Source organism: Notolepis coatsorum (assembly GCF_963971535.1).
Source record: "Notolepis coatsorum genome assembly, chromosome: 7".
Classification (NCBI taxonomy): domain Eukaryota; kingdom Metazoa; phylum Chordata; class Actinopteri; order Aulopiformes; family Paralepididae; genus Notolepis; species Notolepis coatsorum.
In genome coordinates this window covers 154,766,067-154,790,471 of record NC_140171.1, presented here as the reverse complement: position 1 = coordinate 154,790,471, position 24,405 = coordinate 154,766,067, and the positions used below count along the sequence as shown (strand labels likewise).

The following is a 24,405-nucleotide window of genomic DNA, read 5'->3' as shown; positions in this document are numbered from 1 at the left end:
AGGAATATACAAGGGATATCAGGGAATATTAGAGAATATACAAATACAATTAAATATATATATATAAATAAATATATATATTCGGTTTAATCTGGCCCTTCACAACAATCGTTATTAACAAAACATTCGGGAGGGGAAGGAAGGAAGAGTGGGGTAATGTCATGACATTTTCATTAATCTTACCTGCACCAAGGAACGCAGGGCGAAAGGCCGCAACACAGGTCTCCACGTTGACGAAAGGCCTCTTGCTGGCGGGACAAAATAAGCCAGAACCCCCTGCTATTCTCACGGCTAATGTCAATGGTCGACTCGTAGCACAAGCTAACAGCTAACTCTAGCCTAGGCTAACTGATAGCATCAAAGTAACGTGTGCAGCCGGCAGCTAGCCGGCAGCTAGCTACGACGTTAGCTGCTGGCTGCGCACGTTACTTTGATGCTATCAGTTAGCCAGTTAGCTCAACCCGGCTATCGCTAACCATTAGCTAACGCACTACCACTGAAACTACAACATGAGAAAAGCAATACAGGCGCTGACACCAGGCCACACACCGTTAGCTACTAACTCCATACTACAACAGGCTGTATAGTCGACCAGTTTGGCTCCAGAGAGAGAGAGAGAGAGAGAGATAGATCCACGGCGGGAATATAATAATAGGTTGCATCATGAACTCACCATAACGCAGTTTCAATGCCAATGGTAAAGTTGGAAGGAGACTTTCTTGGCCCACGGTGTAATTTCTTCTGATCCATGCTGCTTTTGAAAAGACATCCACTGGCTCCTCTGAATAGCGCTGAATTAGATCATCCCTCTACCTCGTGTGTCTTCTTCTTCTTCTTCTATTTGGTGTATTACGGCGGACGGGAGAAGAGCCCGGAAACACTATCCTAAAATCTGTAGAGCAGCAAAGCCGCAGAAACCGGAAAACGGCAGTCTGCAGAGCCGCAGAGGCAGGAACAAGTCAGACACATTCTACAAACGTGTCTAATGTGAAATATATAAGCATATAAGCAAAACTAGATTTTAGGTCTGTGATGAAAAAGGGCCTCGCGGGAAGGGGGGCCTCGCAAAAAGAAAAAAAAAGAAAAAATGCGAGGCCCCCCTTCCCGCGAGGCCCTGTGCGACCGCACTGCTCGCACACCCCCTGAGGCGGCCCTGGCTACATCTATACATTCATGACATACCAGATTTGCAAATACAGTACTGTTTGTGATACAAAAAGAGTCCAGAAAAGGGAGTATATACATTTGACGTAAAAACTGTGCATAGGAGGAGGTTGGGTGGGGTTGTGTGGGGAGGGTTGGGTAGGGAGGGGTTGGGTGGGGAAACACTACAACTGTACAAGCAAAACTGTGCATTGGGATATTGACAACCATACTAGGTAATTTACATTGGAGGGGGTTGGGGGGGGGGGGGGCGGGGGGGAACACTGTACAAACAAGCAAGGCTGTACATTGTGTTAACAGATTTGGCTATGGGGCAACAATAATGTATACAAGAGGCATGGTATTCCATCTTTGGCCTTGCTCTGCTGGCAGCGGTTTATTTATCACGTTGTCTCATAATACAGCAGCACATAATATGATCTCTCCGGGAGGGGCAGAAGTGAGAAGAAGGAACAGTAGGAGGGAACCAAGGTTTATATATATGTCCTGATGAATTGAAAATGGGGGACCCTGATGTAAACAAGACGAAAGTCTTTCTCTGGTCTGCATCACCTTAACAATTGTGTATTGAGCTGTACTGTATTGTCCCCGTTCTGCAATCTGTTAATAAAGTTTTCAATCAATCAATCAATCAACGTCTCAACCGTGCTTGGTCAAGGGGGAGGGGCTAGGCCCAATGTAGAGTGACGTCCCTCGCCGCCAATCAGCGCAGACGTACTTCGAGATACTTCCGTACTTTCCGCCAATCAGCGCGCGTCCTGTGGCTGCCACAGGATGCCAGTGAGAGGATTCTCCGGCGCTGCAGCTGGACCCTATTGGAGTTTTACGGCTTGAACGGTGCGAGTGAGTCATCTAAGATGGCCGCGCGTCGCTGTTAAAACCAGCAGCTAACGTTTCTACAGGAGGATTGTTTAAATTGTGGAGCTTTTAACTCGCTTCTCTGCTACAAAACCCTTATCAAAGGACCAGTTAAACACAACACGTCTGTTATCGGTCACCGTCAACTCCTCCGTGCAAACACGACTGACTTTGAACCCGATTGTGAACCAGATCAAGTGTGTTGTTGTCTTTGTTGTGAGTCGGAGCAGAGACATTAAACGAGTCTCTTGCTAACGTCTCTGTGGCAGAACTGTACGGGATCAAAACGTAAGTACAGTTATATTTACATTGTTTTCCTCTTATTGCTCCTTCCTTGCAGCAGCAGCTCAAACGGAACATTTGACACAGGACAGCATAGTTATCTAGGATGGCTGACAGTAGACGACAGAGTACAGCAACTTGCAGCGGGCCTGGGCCCTGTTCCTGAGTTCCTGGGCCTGGCCCTGTAACTGAGTTAGCCGGATCATTTTCGGGCCTGGTCTACAAGATCCACGACTACAGCACACAGGTGTCGTGTTGCTTCACACTGTAACTAATACCCGAGTCCTCTGCTGTGGTTGTGAGGATCTTTATTAGCCTAGGATGGCTTAGAGTAGACGACAGAGTACAGCAACTTGCAATGGGCCTGGTCTACAAGATACACTACGCGACCAAGGTACCCATGTACATGTCAAAATACTTCCCAAAGGTCAGTGAATACCACGATCACAACACCAGAGGGAGCTCCACAAATCATGTAAAACCCAGATTCGGATCAAACAAGGGACTAAACACGTTTCGCAATTATGCCACATCAATGTGGAACGCCCTACCCAAAGCTGTAAAGGAATGTGAATCACTACCCACCTTCAAAAACACTCTCAAAAAACACCTACGTGAGACTGCAATTCGAAACTGGCCCCTACAAATGTCCTAACCTAGTTGTACAGTAAATGACCAAGTAAGGCTTTGTCAATATTCCAATGTACAGTGTAAAATGTGTGTGTGTCCCCTTCCCAACCCCCCCCCCCCCCCCCCCACCTCCAATGTACAGCCCTCACCCAACCCACCCAACCCCACCCCACCCAACCAACCTCCTCCAATGTACAGTTTCTATGCCAAATGTATATACACTCCTTTTCTGGACACTTTTGTATCACAAACAGTACTGTATTTGCAAATCTGATATGTCATAAATGTATAGATGTAGCAGTACTGTCTATCTGTATGTCATGTATGTCATATATGTTATGATGAATTGAAAATGGGGGACCCTGATGTAAACAAGTCGAAAGTCTTTCTCTGGTCTGCATCCCCTTAACAATTGTATGTATTGAGCCGTACTGTATTGTACCCATTCTGCAATCTGTTAATAAACTTTTCAATCAATCAATCAAAGCTTCTCCGTAGCTCCATTACACACACTGTCGTCAGCTTGTGACTGCAACTTGTTCCTGTTTGCGGACGACTCAGCCCTGCTGGTCTCTGACAAGAACAAGTTACAGGTTGAAAAAACCCTCAGCTCAGAACTAGGCAAAATCTGCATATGGCTCGCTGATAACAAACTATCATTACACATGGGCAAAACGGAGTCCATTCTCTTCGGTTCAAATAACAAACTCAGCAAGACCGACGGCTTCTCAGTTACAGTGGGTGACAATATTGTCACAAGGAAAGAAGATATTACCTACCTGGGTTCCATCCTAGAGGCAAATCTTTCCTGTGACAAAATGGCATCCAATGTAATAAAAAAAAGTCAACCAACGAACACGATTCTTGTACCGGATCTCCTCACTGGTAAACAAGAATACCCTGAAGACTCTAGCAGGAGCACTCATTCAAGGGTACTACGACTATGCTTGCACCTCATGGTACCAAAGCACCTCAAAGGCGCTAAAAACACTGTATAAACAAGCAAAACTGTACATTGAGGGGGGGGGGGGGGAGGAGACACTGTACAAACAAACAAAATTGTACATTGGACTATTGACAACCATACTAGGTAAATGACTGTACATTGGAGGGGGTTGGGTTAGGATATTTACAGGGGCCAGTGTTGAATTGCAGTCTCCCGTAGGTGTCCCTTGAGAGAGGTTTTGAAAGTGGGTAGTGATCCACATTCCTTTACAGCTTTGGGTAGGGCGTTCCACATTGATGTGGCATAATTGCGAAACGTGTTTAGTCCCTTATTTGAGCCGAATCTGGGTTTAACATGATTTGTGGAGCTCCCTCTGGTGTTGTGATCGTGGTATTCACTGACCTTTGGGAAGTATTTTGCCATGTACATGGGTACCTTGGTCGTGTAGTGTATCTTGTAGACCAGGCCCAAGTTGCTGTACTCTGTCGTCTACTCTAAGCCATCCTAGGTTGTCAAAGTGGGCAGGGGTGAGGTGGGTTCTAGGAGTAAGGTCAAGCAGTAGTCTGACCAGTTTGTTTTGAGATGTTTGTAATTTTGTTTTTAGCGCCTTTGAGGTGCTTTGGTACCATGAGGTGCAAGCATAGTCGTAGTACCCCTGAATGAGTGCTCCTGCCAGAGTCTTCAGGGTATTCTTGTTTACCAGAGAGGAGATCCGGTACAAGAATCGAGTTCGTTGGTTGACTTTTTTTATTACATTGGATGCCATTTTGTCACAGGAGAGATTAGCCTCTAGGATGGAACCCAGGTAGGTAATTTCATCTTTCCTTGTGACAATATTGTCACCCACTGTAACTGAGAAGCCGTCGGTCTTGCTGAGTTTGTTATTTGAACCGAAGAGAATGGACTCTGTTTTGCCCATGTGTAATGATAGTTTGTTATCAGCGAGCCATATGCAGATTCTGCCTAGTTCCGAGCTGAGGGTTTTTTCAACCTGTAACTTGTTCTTGTCAGAGACCAGCAGGGCTGAGTCGTCCGCAAACAGGAACAAGTTGCAGTCACAAGCTGACGACATGTCATTTGCATAAATTAGGAACAGTAGCGGTCCTAGTATGCTTCCTTGTGGAACACCACAGCTCACTGTGAGGGGGGGGGATAGGGTACCGTTTACCTCCACCATCTGTTCCCTCCCCTCAAGGTAGGATTGCATCCAGCTCACTGATAGACTATCAAAACCAATTGCTTTTAGCTTGTCAATCAGAATGGAGGCTAGGTACTTTTCGACCTGTTCGTAGACTATTTTTTCCATGACTTTCGAGATGGAGGTGAGAATAGAAACAGGGCGGTAGTTGCCTGGGTCTAATTTGCTGCCCTTTTTGTGCAGAGGGGTCACCCTCGCAATTTTGAAGTCCTTGGGGACGTGTCCCTGTTTTATGGAGAGGTTTATTATGTGTGTGATGTGATTATGTGTGTGTGATGTGATTATGTGTGTGATGACAACACCAGAGGGAGCTCCACAAATCATGTTAAACCCAGATTCGGCTCAAACAAGGGACTAAACACGTTTTGCAATTATGCCACATCAATGTGGAACGCCCTACCCAAAGCTGTAAAGGAATGTGAATCACTACCCACTTTCAAAAACACTCTCAAAAAACACCTAAGGGAGACTGCAACTCGAAACTGGCCCCTGTAAATGTCCGAACACAACCCCCTCCAATGTACAGTAAATTACCAAGTATGGGCTTGTCAATAATCCAATGTACAGTGTTGTTGGTACAGTTGTACAGTGTCCCCCCCCCACCCCTCCTACCCAACCCCCCCCCCCCCCCCACTCCTACCCAACCCCCCCCCCCCCACCCACCCAACCACCTCCAATGTACAGTCCCCCCCCACCCCCACCTACCCAATCCAATGTACAGTTTCTATGCCTAATGTATATACTCTTTTCTTTCTGGACTCTTTTTGTATCACAAACAGTACTGTAATTGCAAATCTGGTATGTCATAAATGTATAGATGTAGCAGTACTGTCTATCTGTATGTCATGTATGTCATATATGTTACGATGAATTGAAAATGGGGGACCCTGATGTAAACAAGACGAAAGTCTTTCTCTGGTCTGCATCCCCTTAACAATTGTATGTATTGAGCTGTACTGTACTGTACCCATTCTGCAATCTGTTAATAAAGTTTTCATTCATTCATTCATTCATCCATTCATTCATTCATTCATTCATTCATTCATTCATTCATTCACACTGTGTTCTTCTTGCCTCTCTCGTACACTATGTACACGGTGTGGTATAATGCGTTTTAATTATTAATTAATAACACCACAACTCCCTTTCTACAAGCAATGGGCCTCATTCATGAAGCCATAAGAACAGATTTCATTCTTAACTAGCATTTCTTCTTATTTTGTAGTTACTTGGGATTCAGCAATGTTTTCTTATTGTTGCTTTTCTCTCAGGCAAGACCACATTCTAAGAGTGGTCGAGAGCACTCTTACTCAGATAAGAAACTCTTACCCAGATGAGAAACATTAAAAAAGCCTACCATTCCTAATAATAATAATACATCAGATTTATATAGCGCTTTTCCTTTTTTTTTTATTGATCTTTTCCCCCCTCCATTTTTCCTCCGATTTTCTCCCATCCCAATGTTAGTCGTATGCCAATTCCTAATCCCCTTCCTGGTCGCTGCGCACTTACCCCCCACAGTCAGATCATCTGGGAGAGTGGAGGCTATCACGTGCTTCCTCCGACACACGTCCAGCCAATCAACCGCTTCTTTTCACCTGGCAGCGCGGATCCTCCCTGAGAGGGCGTAGCGTGTGGAAGGATCACACTATCCCACTCAGGTCCTATCCGCGCTTAGCAGGCGCCCCGACCGAACTGTAGGAGTCGCTGTTTACAACGACCCCGACCCACCCCGCCAGCTTCTCCCACCCTCTAATACAGCCAATTGTATTAGTGTGAACGGCCAGCCAAGCTGGTGACAACCCCGGAGCTGTGAGCTGGATTTGAACAGGCGAATCCAGCTCACAGCTCCGGGGTTGGTGACGAACGCAATCTCCGCTACGCCACCTAACCGCCCTATATAGCGCTTTTCCTAATGCTCAAAGACACTTTACAAAACAAACAATACAATAGTTTTAGTAGATAGATAGATACAATAAAAAAATATATATAAAAAGGTGAGAGGAAGGAGTTCATGGGTTGAAATTAGTGGTCTGCAAGGGCCTTGAAATAAAGCCTGAGCCCTGCCCGAGCCCGTGAACTTCAGGCCCTGCCCGAAAATAAGCCTGACTGTAAATAATATTTTAAGCCCTAGCCCGCGTGAAAACCCGAAAAAAATTATTATTATTATTATTATTATTATTAAAATATAAATTTTTTTGTATTTGTTTTAAATATTCGAAACACGGTTTTATATGAACGTAATAAATAAACAAAACTAAGAAGCATTTACATAGCCTGTTTCGCAATGCCGTCTCTCCCAGTGCTCGCTTATATCTCTGACTCACACATCAGCCTCGTAAAACGTATTGAAGGCTATAAAATCTTCTTTGACACACACACACACCAGGGTTTCCGTTAGAATTTTTTTTTGCAGGTCTGAAATCTACCGGACAAATGGGATAAATTCCGGTCAGAGTTTATTGAGCTTAAAAACAATTGATAGGCCTATATAAAGAATGACATCATCAAGGCATTTATAATATTTTAACTTAAAACTAGACTACTTTTGCGTATATACAGTCATTAATATATTCCAAATAAAATAAGTCCCTCGAGACTGCGTGCTGCTGCCGACTTGAGGTGTCGGTGGGCATTCTGCCCGACCTTAATAAACAGCAGTCTGTTATAATCACATTTTTATGAGCTAACGAATTCCGTTATATTGGACATTTGTATTAATTATATCAAGCGAAGAACTGAGAAATTTGGCAGAGAGACGGCAACATTATCGTGGGTTTGCGCCGTGATGTATATCTCCACCTCCCAACGACTTGGTGCTGCTGCTCATAATGTCCGGTGAAAATAATTCCCTCTAAGCACAATTTGATTATTTGAATTGTATTAAAATAGGCTAAAATTAAATAGCCTATGCGATGAACGAAACAATCATTACATTTGTCGTTGCTTCACCAAGCAGCCGGTCAATGACATCCTGTGTCAGCGAGCTGGCAGCTGATATATTTACGTGAAGCATGGAGCAGGAGCAGACAGAGCAGAGCAGCGGTGTCAGCAGCGCCCCCACCCAACAGCTGAATTGCCAATGGCTGAATTGGAGTACTGCACCCTGCCAAGCCATGCTTCACGTAAATATATCAGCTGCCAGCTCGCTGACACAGGATGTCATTGACCGGCTGCTTGGTGAAGCAACGACAAATGTAATGATTGTTTCGTTCATCGCATAGGCTATTTAATTTTAGCCTATTTTAATACAATTCAAATAATCTAATTGTGTTTAGAGGGAATTATTTTCACCGGACATTATGACCGGAGAGATTAGATATGTCGGACTTCACCAGATTTTGCCGGTCAAATACCGGTAATTACCGGCTAACGGAAACGCTGACACACACACACACACACACACACACACACACACACACACACACACACACACACACACACACACGACACACAATAGCCTACTCAGTCAAACAAACAAACAGAAAACAGAAATCATATTTCGAGCAGAGCAACGTAATGAAAATCACAACAAAACAGGTAGCGAGTCGAGACCCAGCAAATAATAACATCACTCACCAGACGTCAGCAACGCGTTGAACACCGTTAACAAAACCGGCTACATACATCCCAAGAACAAATTAAAACGTTCGCCAACTGGCTATATTCCAACACAACCAATCGAGTTGAACTTGTCCCCTGAGTTCTCCCTGCGCGCTGCAGTAATTACATCCAAATGTTTCTCTGGCGCAAAAGAGAAAGCTTAAAAGAATCTTAAAACGAAGGTTATCCTATAACCCTAGTTATATGAATTTTTTTTTTTAAAAACGCAATAAAAAAATAAAAACGGCGGTGCCCGGGCCCGGCCGAGCCCGAATTATTTATTAAAAAAAAAGCCCTACCCAGCCCGAACCCGCCGGGCCGGGCCGGGCCCCGTCGGGCCTGGGCAAGGTTGCAGTGCACTAGTTGAAATCAAACCATTGGTCAATTGCCCCCAAATACGACTTTATAAATCCAGAACTTTTCAATAATAATAATAATTATTATTATAACTTATTGCATGCGTTCTTCTTCTGAAATGGATTATAGATTGCTGTTATTACAGTTTGATGCTGGCTGCCCAGGCCATATGCATAGAACGCATACAACATCTCCTCAATGACTCATCTCCTCGATGAGTCACTCAATTTCAAATGCCACATAAAATATCTACAAACAAAACTGTCCAAATATGTTGGCTTATTCTGCAAAATACGTAATTTTCTTCCCTTGCCTGCCCTTTTCACTCTATACAAAACCTTGTATGAACCCCTCATTAATTACTGTAATGTCATATGGTGCAACACTTACCCCAGCCATCTCAAGAAACTAGAAAGCTTACAAAAGAAAATACTACGAGTACTATCATGGTCCGGGTCAGGGTTCGAAATTAACGGGGGCTTGGGGCAAAATGCCCTCGAAAATTGACCAAATGCCCTCGAAAATCAGTTAAGGGGGGCAAGAAAAGCCCCCGACAGTTTACTAATTATATATATAATTATATATATGCTCTACAGTGCGAGCATTTCCCTCGTATTTGCCCCTAATAATATGTGTGTGTGCGAACCGGAAAAATCATTTACTTGCAGTGTGCGAGATGAGTGAAGATTACAAAACAGCTCCGCTGTTAATAGTTCAGAAACTGGACTGAAATTCAGTTTTTGGGTGGAATGCAAGGAGGGAGGGAGGCGGGGCCCGCTGCGTGTTACAGGGTGCTTGAGAGGTGCGAACGCAGACAGACAGAGCTCTGCTCTGCTTTCATCAAGCATGCATAGTGTAACTTAAGTTACACATTACACTGCTATCTTAACGTTAGCAAGCTAAGCATCTGCATAGCGCGACCTGTGTAACGTTAAGTAACTTGTGTTCGGCGGGGAAAGACCGTTCCATTTGTAACACAACTTCAAAGAATAACATCCAAATCCGATCCCGATGCGCATTTCCTTCATTCCACAGCGCTGAGCGTGCAACGTATTTCATTGATAGATCTGGCCAGAGCCTATACTCACAAACGTTCCAGTGCTGTCTTCCTGATGATTTTAATCCAAACGTCCATTCAAAACTTGTATTATGAAATAATTCTGGGATGTCTGACTATTTCCCTATGCATTGGTGCAAGTTCAGCTGACAGTCCATAGAGTCCATGACATAATAAGTTCATGAGATGCTCTGTTCTTTTGTTGTGTTTGAGGTGGATGTTGTTGCGTGTGTGGGGTTTTTCATGTATCAATTTGAAACAAGCCTCTTGACTGTTGGAATTAGGGATGTTAAAAATAAAATAGCTAATAATATTATTCAATATTAGACATTCATTGATCCAGAGGCAACCGGCTATTCGTCTGCTATTTGTAGATATATCAAGACAACAACACAACTTGCCCTCGGGCAGGGAACAAAATAAGTACCAGCCACCCGCCAATGGCTGGTAAAAAATCTGCCTGGCTGGTCGTTTTTAAAATCTACCAGCCAAATGGCTGGTAAGTCAAAAAGTTAAGTTTGTTCCCTGAGAGCAGAGCTACACAGCAGTGCGCCTATTTTGCGAGCCGAAATAAGTCTGTGGTTTTTTCTTCTTCTCACAACGGGTCAAATGCATCTAACATGCATTGCATCGTCGCCATTCCTTTATGCCCACATCGCCCGAAATGAACGTTATGTTAGCGTAAGCTAACAAGCTAATCCTGATCAGCGGCAGAGCCATAGAGAACAGCAGACGGTGTGGACTGGGGAAATGGGGGGGGGGGGGGCACTCTCCCTTTCTCTGTGTGTGTGCGTGCGTTTGGAAAGACGATGAAGTCACTAGTCAGGACTCAGGAGAGGAGTATATTGTAGTAAATTGAGGATTACTGAGGATGCACAGATAATGTTGATATTCAAATATAAAAAGGTTTCGAGAGGAGTGGAAGTTTGAAGACAGACTAGACTACAATATGATGCGGGGGTGGTGAGTTGAAACAGTGTGTGTGTCCCCGACCCCACTTCTATGTTTCAATAAATTATTTGCATTTAAAACTATTAACGCTGACTCATTCCTTCAGTCCACTCAAAATTATGCTAATATTCCTTATGTTGTTTATGATATTAATTGAAAATAGCATATGAGAGTATTATATAGTAATAATAACACATGGCGATATACTAAAAAGCTATTTTTAATTTTTGGCTGGTAAAAAATCTGCCTGGCTGGTAGTTTTTAAAATCTACCAGCCAAATGGCTGGTAAGTCAAAAAGTTAATTTTGTTCCCTGCCCTCGGGGACAAATCATATTTAATCTATTTAGATAGAGTATGTATATTATTTACAGATAATTGAAGGTGAAACCAACCATGTCACACATCGTGTGTGTTACTTGAACAATTGTCACTGTGCTCCTAAATTTCTTTGTGTGCTCTTAAATTTGTATTTAGATTTTATTTATTAACATTTTATTTAGGAGCACATGTGCTCCCTGGGAAAAAGGTTAGCGTAGAGCCCTATATATGGAGACATTAACATTACGTTATCAAACATAGGGACGAAGACTGTAAAAAAAAGTGTCAACAATGTTTTATAATCTTTATGTTAATTTTCATTATAAAAATGTTGTGCCCCCGAAATACAAAAAAAATACCCGAAAATCAATTAACACTTTGGGTGCCATGGGTTAAATTTAGGGATGCCCCGATCGATCGGCCCCCGATCGTTATCGGCCGATAATCAGTATAAATATGCGATCGGGGAATTCCGATAATTAGTCATATTCGCCGATCGCGGAAACTGATCAAGTGGATATCTCACTTGCTTGTCTCAGACGCACAGGACCTGCAAACTGCTCCTCCTCCCTAGCCCCGCCCGTACCCGTGTAGAGTTTGTAAACACGGAGGCGGACCTCCTCTGCTGAGTCTAGATAGTGCATTCGACCTGAGCTAACGTTAGCTACCTAGCTATCGTTACTGTTTAAACAAAATTACCCAGTCAACTATTCACTTTTAGTAGGCATTGTCTAACGGTATTTAGCCGGCTAGCTACTGATAGCTCCGGATATCAACAAATGCCCCAGGAAGTCCAGTAGCCCATGTTGATATCTCCGTTAGCTTGCGTTAGTTCACGGTTCAAAACGAAATGTCCGATTGAACTAAATAGTTGTCTTAACGTCATCTAGCCGGCTAGCAGTAGCTACAGATAGCTCCTGATATCAATGTCTTATAACATTGATTGAATGCGTATTCGAGCTGAGGGCTTGCTGAATGTGAAATGACCAAAGCATAACGTTACCAATAGGGTCCCGCTGCAGCGCCGGAGAATCCTTTTTGGAGCTAGGGCTACTAGAGTACACACAGACAGTGGAGCTGTTTGCAGATAGCGAGCATTTTGACTTGTTGCGTGGTGGCGATGTCTCGCAGATAATACAACTACAAGTCTAATTATATAATATATATATTTTATTAAAAGAAAAAAAAAAAACTTTTTATATAAAATTTTTTTATTTCTTTTTAATCAAAAACGATCGGTATCGGATCGGTATCAGCCGATATGGCTCACGACGATCGGAAATCGGTATCGGTGGCAAAAAACGTGATCGGGGCATCCCTAGTTAAATTCATGATATACCATAGATTGCCAGCTCTATTTGTCTATGGAGAAGTACCCCTTCTTTGCAGGGCTATAACCTTTTAAATTCTATTGCTACATTGCCATTATTAGGGCCCATTCAAAGTCCTATATGTATTGTTCATTGTGTAGCAACGTTAAACTTTTTCATTCACATATTAGACAAGATAAGTATGAAATAAAATAGTATAGCATGTAAATTAGAAGTAAAAAATGACGTCACAGTGTTCAGTATAGACATATGTACAATGTTCGATGCAGAATAGAAGTAACTGAGTTACCATATAATATACAATATACTATGCAGTGTACTAATATACAATACTATAGTGCTGCAAAGCAGAAATGGGATGAGGTACAAAAGCAGCAGCACTGTATTTTAATGCCATTATTATGTCACACTTAACATACTGTCTGACTAGCTGGACACAAGCCTCCTGTACAACATTACGATCTGTACAGGTAGTTTACTATCAGGCTGTGAAAGTTCTGGACAGGAAAACAAACAGCCACCACCATTGTGATAGCATAGCAAACCAGAACCTACTGTGCTGGGACAATCTTGTCAAATTCAAAGATGCCTGCCTTACCTATAAAATCCTACATGGCTTGGCTCCTCCCCCCCCCTCTGTACTTTCATAAAACAGAAAGCATCTGCTGATAGATATACCAGGTCTGTAGTCAGAGGGGACTGTGTAGTCCCAAACAGGAGGTCTGCTTTTAGTCAGACAGCCTTTTCCGTGAGAGCAGCCCACACCTGGAACAGTCTGCCAACACGGCTCAGGGAGTATCAAAGTTACATCTCATTTAAAACTAACTTAAAAATCATGGTTGAGAGATGGTCAAGTGTGCGACCATTTTAACTGAGGGGCAGGGCTCCAGACAAACTTTTTTCACCACCGTCCCAGAACCGTCCCGAAATAAAATTTTAACCGTCCCAAAGTGAATGTAACCGTCCCAAAAATCAAATGTAGTTTCTTTACTTTGGTTGTCGTCGTCTATAGTTGTTATTGCCATAAGAAACACCATTCAGAGAAGGGGAGAATAAATTGATTTAGTCAAAAGGCTCCCATGGTGGAAAGATTTCACAAGAATAATTATGATTAAAAATAAATATAAAAAAAAGTGTTTAACAAGGTGCTAGTATAGGGATATTTGGTCACGGTGCTGTTATAGTCAACCAATTGGAGCCATGTTGATTATTCCTTCCATAGGAAAATATATTTAAACGTATTTTATTTCGTTTTAGTTTTTTATTATTACAAATGTGTGTTTATGGTTGAAAATGTTAGAGATAAATAAAGATCAAATCAAATCTAACTGAATAAGTTATCCCTCTTCTAACAAGAAAGAAAAACGTAGTTTAGCTTTAAACTACATAATGTCATTGCGTCTAGAGATTCCACCTTTGATAACTAAAGTAATGACACTTGACTAGTAATGAAACATGTCCCTTAGATCGCGCTGTCCTCCTGGTCGATATTGATAATTGCTGCTAAATTCCAGCGGGCCCTCCTCACTGAATATGGATTCATTGTGTAGCTGAAGTGAAGTTTGCCTATAGCCTGTCGTCTATATCTCCGCGTTCGTTTAGATAAATGTAACGTTATGCCAATTAACTCGCAATGATAGTAACATTACGTGTTAATATAGAATCGAATAGAAATCCTTTAATAATCCCGAGGGAAATTCGGCACTACAGAGCAGACTATACATCGCTCACATTGAACAACAATAAACATTTAGGTCAATAGGACTAAAATAGGAATAACAATATAATAATATTAAAAATAAGAATAAAATAGTGTGAACTATGGATTAATCAGTGGCAGTCTGATACGTTAGTCAGTAACGTTAGCTAGCAATAAGCAGCTATAACTAGAACGCGTCGATAACTGTATACAGTTCCAATAGACTAACATTACACTTCTGTGATTTAAATGTGTCCTCACCTTAGACTCAGGGGTAGTATTGCTGGATGCAGTTCCCTGTTGGTCATTTTGGGTCTGTGTTTATCCTCTTCAAATAGCGCAGCATGTTTGCGGTGCTCTCTTCACTGAGAGGATGCCACAGTATAGCGCGCGTCTTTTAAAAAAAAATAACATTCTGATCTTTCCGGTTTCCGCGGTTCTTGTACAGTGGTCTCGTGCCGTGCGACTGTCAATTACCAGCTGTCATTCACTGTGTCAACCAGGGTTAAATACCAGTGGAGAAAGCCTAGGTAAGAGAGATTTCCCTCACCTGTTAACACGTTTTTCTTTTTCGATGCAAGATTCATTTGTGGTGTGACGCTGCTGCAGCGCGACTGGCTGAGGAGAGGTGGGTAGGAACTTGATGCTGGATTAGCGTATCGCTGCGTTGGGAGGCGGAGATAGTCATTGGATTTGGCAAATCACGCTACGTTTAGACTTCAGTGAACTTAGTCAGCACGAGACATTCACCATTTGACAGCAATATATGCACGCACTGACAGTCGGCCAATTGACATTTCCTGTGAAAAAAAAAAATCCTCTCCGTCCCGGTTGCGTCCCAGCAAAGATTTCGGTTCGTCCCAAATCAATATTTGATCGTCCCCGGGACGACGGGACATCGTTAGTCTCGAGCCCTGCTGAGGGGTTGTATTTTAATGTATTTATTTGTATGTATTTTAGTGTATTGTAACATATACTGATTCCTACTGTGTTTTAATTATTGTACTATGTTTTAATTATTGTTGTGCTCATGTCACCTGCCCCAGAGACTACAGTTGAAAATTAGCCAACTTGGCTAAACTGGCATATTTACAGTCAAATGTTCCTTAATATGCACTGTCTCTGTATTTTAAACCAATAAATACAAATGTAGGTACAATTTACAGTAAGGTGTACGAGTTGTAGTGCAAATCCTTTATCAATAAATATAAAGTGTGTTTAGGTGATCTAAAGTGTGGAGAGTGGGTGCTGCAGTGTGTTGTTTATTTAAAGTGAGTGTGTGCGTGTGGATGTGTGTGCTGTGTAGCCTGTGTGCATTTGATGGTTGTTGTATAGTGTTTATTGTTCGTTGAGCAGCCTGATGGCCTGGGGATAGAAGCTTCTTCTGAGTCTTTCTGTGCTCGCCTTGAGACTCCGGTATCGCTTGCCTGACCGCAGCAGTTCAAAGAGGCAGTTGTTCGGGTGGCTGGAGTCCTTGATGATTCTCTTAGCCTTACCCCTGCACCGCTTGTTGTAAATGTTCTGGAGGGTGGGGAGCCCCCCTCCAATTGTGCGTTCGGCTGAACGTGTCACTCTTTGTAGTCTGCTTCGGTCTTGTGCAGTGCTATTCCCAAACCAGGAGGTGATGTTGCCAGTCAGGATGCTCTCTATTGTACATGAGTAGAAGTTCTTAAGGATCTTCTGACTGACTTGGAACTTCCTTAGGCGCCTGAGGAAGTAGAGGCGTTGTCGTGCCTTCTTCACAACACTGTCAATGTGTGTGGTCCATGTCAAGTCCTCGGATATGTGGGCTCCGAGGTACTTAAAACTGTTCACTCTCTCAACCGGTGCCCCGTCGATGCTGAGGGGGCTGTAGTCCTTGACCCCCGACCTCCTAAAGTCCACAATCATCTCCTTTGTTTTGCTGACGTTCAGGGAGAGGCTGTTCTCCTGGCACCATCCCGCCAGGACCTTGACCTCTTCCAGGTAAAGTATTAGCTTGCGGGCTGCGTCGGGCTACCATAGTTAAAACGTGCGTTGTTTTGTACAAACTGCTAACGCTATGGCAAGATGTGTGTATGCCTATGCAATGTTAATGGCTATGTTTTTAAAGTCGTAATGAAGATTGATTTATATTGTGCGTGCCATTTTTACACAAACTGACTAGCACCTGGCTGCAGCTGGACCCTATTGGGCTGCAGTGCTGCTGCCTGCAGCCAGTGCAGAACACCGGCTCCGCCAAATGATTTTTTTTATTTGCGCGTCATCTGAACCGTACGATACACAGACGCTCCATTACCAGATAAATATATATATATATAATTAGTAAACTGTCGGGGGCATTAAGTGCCCCCCTTAACTGATTTTCGAGGGCATTTTGTCCATTTTCAAGGGCATTATGCCCCAAGCCCCCATTAATTTCTAACCCTGAGGTAGGCCCTCTCGTCGTTTGCAGAGATCAGGCCCACCACTACTGTGTCGTCAGCAAATTTGATGATTGTGTTGTTACTCCGCTGAGCCACACAGTCGTGTGTGTACAGGGAGTAGAGGAGGGGACTCAGAACACAGCCCTGGGGGGCCCCTATGTTGAGGGTGATGGATGAGGAGGTGCAGTTGCCTGCTCTCACCACCTGGGGTCTGCCCGTCAGGAAGTCCAAGACCCACTGGCAGAGGTCATAGTTCAAGCCCAGGTCCCTGAGCTTGGCTATGAGTTTGGAGGGGACTATGGTATTGAATGCCGAGCTGTAGTCGATGAATAGCATTCTCACATAGTTCCCCTTCCTCTTGTCCAGGTGTGATGCTGCTGTGTGCAGCACATGGGCTATGGCGTCCTCCGTGGACCTGTTGGGGCGGTATGCAAATTGCAGGGGGTCCAGGTTGATGGGGAGGGAGGAGCAGATGTTGCCCTTTACTAGCTTCTCAAAGCACTTCATGGCTATGGAGGTGAGAGCTACAGGGCGGTAGTCGTTGAGCCAAGCAGGCTTGGATTTTTTAGGTACAGGGATGATAGTGGACTTCTTCAGGCAGGTGGGGATGACAGCCTGTTCTAAGGACAGGTTAAATATGTCAGTGAATACCGGGGCCAGTTGGTCGGCACAGACTTTTAGGACGCGGCCGGGGATGCCGTCCGGTCCTGCTGCCTTCCTGATATTCACTTTTTTAAAGGTCCGCCTCACCTCATGCTCTGTTACCCTGAACACTGAGTCTCCAGCAGCAGACCCCCCCCCCCCCATTGCTGTGGCTTGTAGGCTGGTGTTGTTATTACCAGCCTCAAACCTTGCATAGAAGGTATTGAGATCATTTGCTAAGGAGATGTCACTGTTCAGTTTGAGGGAGGTGCCTTTGTAGTCTGTCATCGTTTTGAGGCCCTGCCACATAGCTCTGGAGTCAGCCTGTTCAAACTGAAGTTCAATTTTATCCCTGTAGCGCCGTTTTGCCTCTATTCCTGTCCTCCTTACGTTGTATCGCGCCACCTTGTGATCATTCATGTTGCCTGCCACCAGGCTGTGGTGCGCGCTTTCAGAGCTTCACGGACGGATTTGTCTACCCAGGGCTTTTGATTTGGGTAAACTTTAATTATGGTAATGGGGATTGTTTCTTCCACCAAAGTACGAACAAAGTCCAGCACTGTCTCCGTGTAGTCATTAATGTTATCTGTGTCACGGAATACACTCCAGTCTGTGCATTCAAGCGCAGCTTGGAGCGTTTCCTCTGACTCCACATCCAATTTCTGCACCTCTCGCGAGACTACCGGAGTGCTCTTGATCCTTTGTTTATATTTTGATGAAAGAAAAATGGCCGCATGATCAGATTTTCCGAAGCCGCTAGCAGAATGAGCCTTGTATCCACACTTGAATACAATACTTGAATACTTCTCTGCTCCTATAGTTCTGAGCGCATTCCAGTATTTCCCAACCTACTGCGCGATTCGTTCTTGACAAGCGTCGTCAAGTCGTTCAGTATTGACAAAGCCTACTTTGCTGGAACGATTTATTTCGCACTATACAGTACGCGGTATAAGTACAAGTATAAGTCTTTATTTGTCATCAGATTAACACACACACATGCAATGAGCGACCCACAGGAACACACACACATGCACTGAGTCGCGAGTCGTGTGTGTCATTTTGAGACCAGTCGCAAATCGCTTCCTGTTGGAATGGATCAGACGGCGATCACACGCTGAAACTGCTGTTTTACACACGCCTCATGCACATTTAAGGAGATGGTGGGCGTGTCTGTATGCAAAGGCTTTTAGCGCGAACGCCGAACACGCATTTGAATTTAAAGAAACTCCAACATTTTGGGAAATTAGCTTATTTGGCATCTACCCTGGAGTTAGACAAGAAGATACGTACCCTTTTTCTTCTCTGTGCATGCAGTAGGAGTGGGGGGGACTGTATATTGGAGGTGGGTGGGGTGGGGGGGAACTGTAAATTGGAGGGGGTTGGGTTTGGACATTTACAGGGGCCAGTTTCGAATTGCAGTCTCCCGTAGTGCTCTTTGAGAGTGGTTTTTAAAGTGGGTTAGTGATTTGCATACCTTTACAGCTGTGGGTAGTAGGGATGGGTACCGAATTCGGTACTTTTGAGGTACCGAACCGAAACACGTCGGTACTACCGAGTATCGAATCAAGTGAGAAACCGATTTTTTTTTTTTTTTTTTTTTTTTTTTTTTACTTTTTTTTTAACTTTTTTCTTTTCATGTCAACGTTCACACGCACAATATATGCTTACCTATGATTTGACTTGATTCAACAACAAAGCAGTCGGAGCAATGACAAGCCGAAAATTGTAGTTATTTGAAGTTTGGATTTTTTTTTTAGACTGAGGTAGGTAAATTAAATTTCTTGAGACTAAAGTACAGAAAAAAGGTACCGTTGGGTACCGGTATCGATTCACAGGTATCGGTACCGGTATCGGTTCAAATGTGAAAGGTACCCATCCCTAGTGGGTAGTGCGTTCCACATTGATGTGGCATAATTGCGAACTGTGTTTAGTCCCTTGTTTGAGCCGAATCTGGGTTTGACATGATTTGTGGAGCTCCCTCTGGTGTCGTGGTATTCACTGACCTTTGCGAAGTATTTTGACATGTACATGGGTACCTGAGTGCTATAGTGTTATGTATCTTGTAGACCAGGCCCATTGCAAGTTGCTGTACTCTGTCATCTACTCTAAGCAGGGCCCGAAATTAACTTTTTGACTCACCGGCCAGTGGCGGGTAGATGGGGAAAATCTACCCGCCAAGCATATTTCTTACCGGCCAAAAAAAATACATTTTTGTGTCACCTATATATAAAAAAGAATCAGTAAATTTCAAGTAGATAGGGTATTATGTTGAAGAATACACTTAAATAAGAGGCCAGAGTAAAATGTTAAGCAAATTATTTTAATATATTCATTGATGATTGATTAATCAATACATGTCAATTCAATCTTAAGCTTAAATTGTAACCTACTGTTAAACATCATCAGGCTCCTCACTCTACCCTCTTTGCAGGATTTAACAGAACATAATAAAATGTGAAGGTTTTATAAACCTAACTTAAACCTCCTCAATCATGTCCTCATCAGAGTCCACAATCTCATTGATTTACTACAGATGACAAACGTGTTGTTTCTGTTTTTCTTTTTGACTTTGACTGTGAGAAAATAATAATCACACACAAAGGGATAATGGCTTATAGCAGACTTAATGATTTTAGAATATTTCAGATAATGAAATGAAATGTATAAACTATCCTATATACCAGGGGTCAGCAACCTTTTTGACATGGAGTGCCTGTTTGAAATATAGTTGTAACTAGTGTGCCTCAACAATATTCCATGCATCGTAAATATTTTTTCTCATAATCAGGTATTTTTAATGATAATTTTTACATTATTACATCATTATCGTTATTATTAACAATATTATTATGATGGTTGTATCAACCCTAAATCTGAGTTGGGGGGGGGGAATGCAATGCAGACAAACAGCTGCATACAGTGCGACCATTTCACTCACATTTGCCCATTCATTTTTGGACACATCACACACCATCGGTGTGTGTACTGTACGTGGGCTGTCATAGCTCCACCTACAGGCCTAATGGAGAACACCAGGAGAACACCAGGATGTGAATGGAGGGTGAATGTGAGGTATATCGTGTAAATAAGTTTTGATTGATCGCAAGACTACACTGTAAAAAATATATAATAATAAGTTACCAGAACTTAAAAATATTGAGTTCAGTTACTGTGCATTAAGGTTTTCAGTTTTCAATCCATAATAATCCAGAAAAATAAGTACACAACCACATTATTTCAACCTAATAAAACTATGTTTATTGTCATTGTTTTAAGAACACAAGTTGACTTGGTAATACTCACATTTTGAGTAAAGAATATGGCTTTTAACATGTGCAATGTTCAATGAAATAAATAATAAAATTAGTTGATTAATCCCACTGGTCACAATGGTGACCGTAATAATGTTTTTGTTATAAGGCTCTGCAAATGTTACTGAATGATGTAGCAATGTATTTCCAGCTAAATTGAAATAATAAACAAATAAAGGGTCTCAATTAAATATGTGGTAGTAAAAAGAACCTGTGGGAGGATTTCAACAAGATAAATGCGACAACAGTGCAAAATATTTCACTATAATATTTCAACGCAAAAAAAAAAAAATATATATAATTTTTTTTCTTTTTTTTTCTGCTGCCCCCTGTGCCTATGCAAATGCCCCTGCGTGCCTATGCAGCCACGCGTGCCTAAGGTTGCCTACCCCTGCTATATACTATACTATATTTATAGTGTAACGTTTGGCTTTAAATCATATTGAACGTAGAGAGAGAGAGAGAGAGCGAGAGAGAAAGCGAGAGAGAGAGAGAGAGCGAGAGAGAGAGAGAGAGAGCGCGAGCCCCGCGGCGTCTATTCTTATCCTAACACATGTATGCTTCCGCGTTCGCGTTTTGCGAATCTGATTGGCCACTGCCGTTTCTGGTGCGATCTGATTGAGCGAGCCCCCACCCCCCGTCTGAGTTGCCGTAGTTGATGATGTCACACACACTAGACTAGGATGTCAACACACGGAACCTGGATGCCCAATGCATGAAGCGATATAAAGAAACAAATAGCCAATAAATGTGAAGTTATCTTTGAACCCCTGTTGTCAAGACTCGTTAATATAACCCCCCCCCCCTTTCCTCACTAATGGAACTGGTTTTGTGGACTCACTGACGGTGCTTTGAGCGTTTCCAGGGTTAGCAGCTAACGCTAATTAGTAGGGATGCTCGATATTGGCTTTTTTACCGATATACCGATATTGTCCAACAGACCTCTCAGTGGCACTCGCCAAGCCTAAAATCTGGTCGCCAATGGCGGGTGGCGGGCTCTAATTTCGGGCCCTGACTCTAAGCCATCCTATGTTGTCAAAGTTGGCAGGGGTGAGGTGGGTTCTAGGAGTAAGGTCAAGCAGTAGTCTGACCAGTTTGTTTTGGGATGTTTGTAATTTTGTTTTTAGCGCCTTTTGAGGTGCTTTGGTACCATGAAGTGCAAGCATAGTCGTAGTACCCTTGAATGAGTGCTCCTGCCAGAGTCTTCAGGGTATTCTTGTTTACCAGAGAGGAGATCCGGTACAAGAATCTAGTTCTTTGGTTGACTTTTTTTTATTACATTGGATGCCATTTTGTCACAGGAAAGATTTGCCTCTAGGATGGAACCCAGGCAGGGAACAAACTTAACTTTTTGACTTACCAGCCATTTGGCTGGTAGATTTAAAAAAAAAAAAAACTACCAACCGGGCAGATTTTTTACTAGCCAAAAATCCAATTAGTATTTATATTGTAATGTTTGGCCCAGGGAGCGAAATTAACTTTTTGACTCACCGGCCAGTGGCGGGTAGATGGGAAGAATCTACCCGCCAAGCATATTTCTTACCTGCCAACTTTTTATTGATAAAAAAAAAACGTATTATTATTTTATATAATTTTTTTTTAATAAAATATATATATTATATAATCATATTTGTGATTGTGTTATCTGCGAGACATCGCCACCTCGCTGTCTGCAAACAGCTCCACTGTCTGTGTATACTCGAGTGGCCTCCAGCTCCAGCAAGGATTCTCCGGCGCTGCAGCTGGACCCTAAACGCTACATTCAGCTAGAGCTGCCGCGGTATTGATTATTTCCTTACCGCACAAATTTGCTAAATATTTCCTACCGCCGCGGTTATTACCGCACGCACACAAAAAATTTAAAAAAAAAGTTTGAATGCATTTTTTTTTTAGTAGTAGTCTACTCTTTATAGCATATAGCCTGCCTCTAGTCTAAATGTCTATCTTTAGAGGATGACTTTGCAGCATGAATATTGTTTGGGATTCGGCAAGCACGCATTAGTTATTGAAAGTGAAACACGGATTCGAAGTTTCCCCTCTGGTCGTGCGCAGTTCACTCGGTGTCGCGGGCAGGGGTGGTTACCCCTAACCCCCCGACCCTTTCTTATTATTATTACTATAAAGTTACTACTTTATAATAAAGGCATTCGTTTTGTGGCATTGACATTATATAGTTATACGTTCAATAACATCAGCGTATTTACCGGACCATAGCAAGCCAAGCAATACTCTATTCATATCTCAGTTCCTTTCTTTGCTCAGAGCGTGCTGAGTTGTCCCATTCTGCGGTCTGTTAATAAAGTTTTCAATCAGACAAGTGTATAGAACGAAGGGCTTTTATTATAACATTCGTTGCAGACAGTAAAATCATTATGTCTCGTTTAGTACTCCTGACGAGCGATGGTAGTCCACTCCGGCGGAGAGTTAAAGCTAACGTTATTAGCCGTGTTGTGATGAGCTGACATTCAGGACGTAAAAAACTAATACGCGCTTGCCGATTGGTGGTAACACACTGCATGCCGCTACAACGTGTGACGCGTCTCTCTTCTGACCAATCAGTGGTCTGCAATGTTTCACGTGACTTTTCTGGTACCCAATAGGGTCGCTTGGAACCTCGACAGAGGAATAGGGTATATCTGCAGAGCCGCAAGCCCAACGAGAGGAGGGTAATTTATTATTATTATTATAAAAAACAGCTGTGACGCGGTATTCAGCCTACTCTGCGGTGGCCGTGATGTAACAGCGATACCGCGGTAATGCGGTAATCGCGGCAGCTCTACATTCAGCATGCAAAACGATTATCCTGAGCTACAGCTGGACCCTATTCAGCAGCCCTCACTCATGCGATGTAAGCCAGGGACTCGAATACGCATGTTGTTGTAGGACATTGATGTCAGGAGCTATCTGTAGCTACTGCTGGATGGCGTTGGGACAACGCCTCAGTGAACTATTTAGTTTACTGCGACATTTCGTAGTGACTAGTGAGCTACCTAGCCAACGGAGGTATTATGCACTGGACTATTGCTGGAGCATTTGTTGATGTCGGGAGCTATCAGTAGCTAGCCGGCTGGACAACGTTACACAATGCCTCATGTATTAAACTAAGTGAATAGTTGACTGGGTCATTTTGTAACGGTAGCTAACGTTATCTCACGAAGGTCCCACACTGACTAGACTAACGTCACGGTGACTGTCGGAGGCAATAGCCTCTGTTTACATGCAGGCATACAGAAACAGGTGGGGAGGGGTAGGAGCAGCAGCAGCAGTGTGCGGTGCGCTGCATGTCTGTGCTGAGACAGCGAGTGAGAACTCCGCTAAAGAATTGGATCATGATTTTCGGTTTTCACATGACTATTTGATTGCCCGCCACACGGCGGTCAGACCTCTCAGTGGGAGGCGCCAAACGTAAAAACTGAGCGCCAATGGCGGGTGGCGCTCTCTAGTTTCGGTCCCTGGTTTGGCCACTTTAAATCATTGAACAGAGAGAGAGAGAGAGGTAGATAGATAGATAGATAGATAGAGAGAGAAGGCAAGCCTGAAAACCTACCTGTTCAAAAAGGCCTTTGACTGTTAGCTTTTTATTTTAATTTTATTGCGCTTTTGTTTTTAAATTGTCTGTTTATACTTTAACTATGTTCTATTTTTATCTTAT

The 24,405-nt window shown here is 43.1% G+C and overlaps 1 protein-coding gene across 3 annotated transcripts in view; it reads left to right on the top strand.

The window, feature by feature from the left end:
* Nucleotides 1-2,191: 2,191 nt before the first annotated feature.
* LOC311231378 (uncharacterized protein) overlaps nt 2,192-24,405 on the top strand; it is a 159,911-nt gene continuing 137,697 nt past the window's right edge. For all 3 annotated transcript variants that reach the window (XM_084317951.1, XM_084317949.1, XM_084317950.1), the window contains exon 1: nt 2,192-2,310. The gene's annotated coding sequence lies outside the window, so the exon portion shown is untranslated. The remainder of the gene's footprint in view (nt 2,311-24,405) is intronic.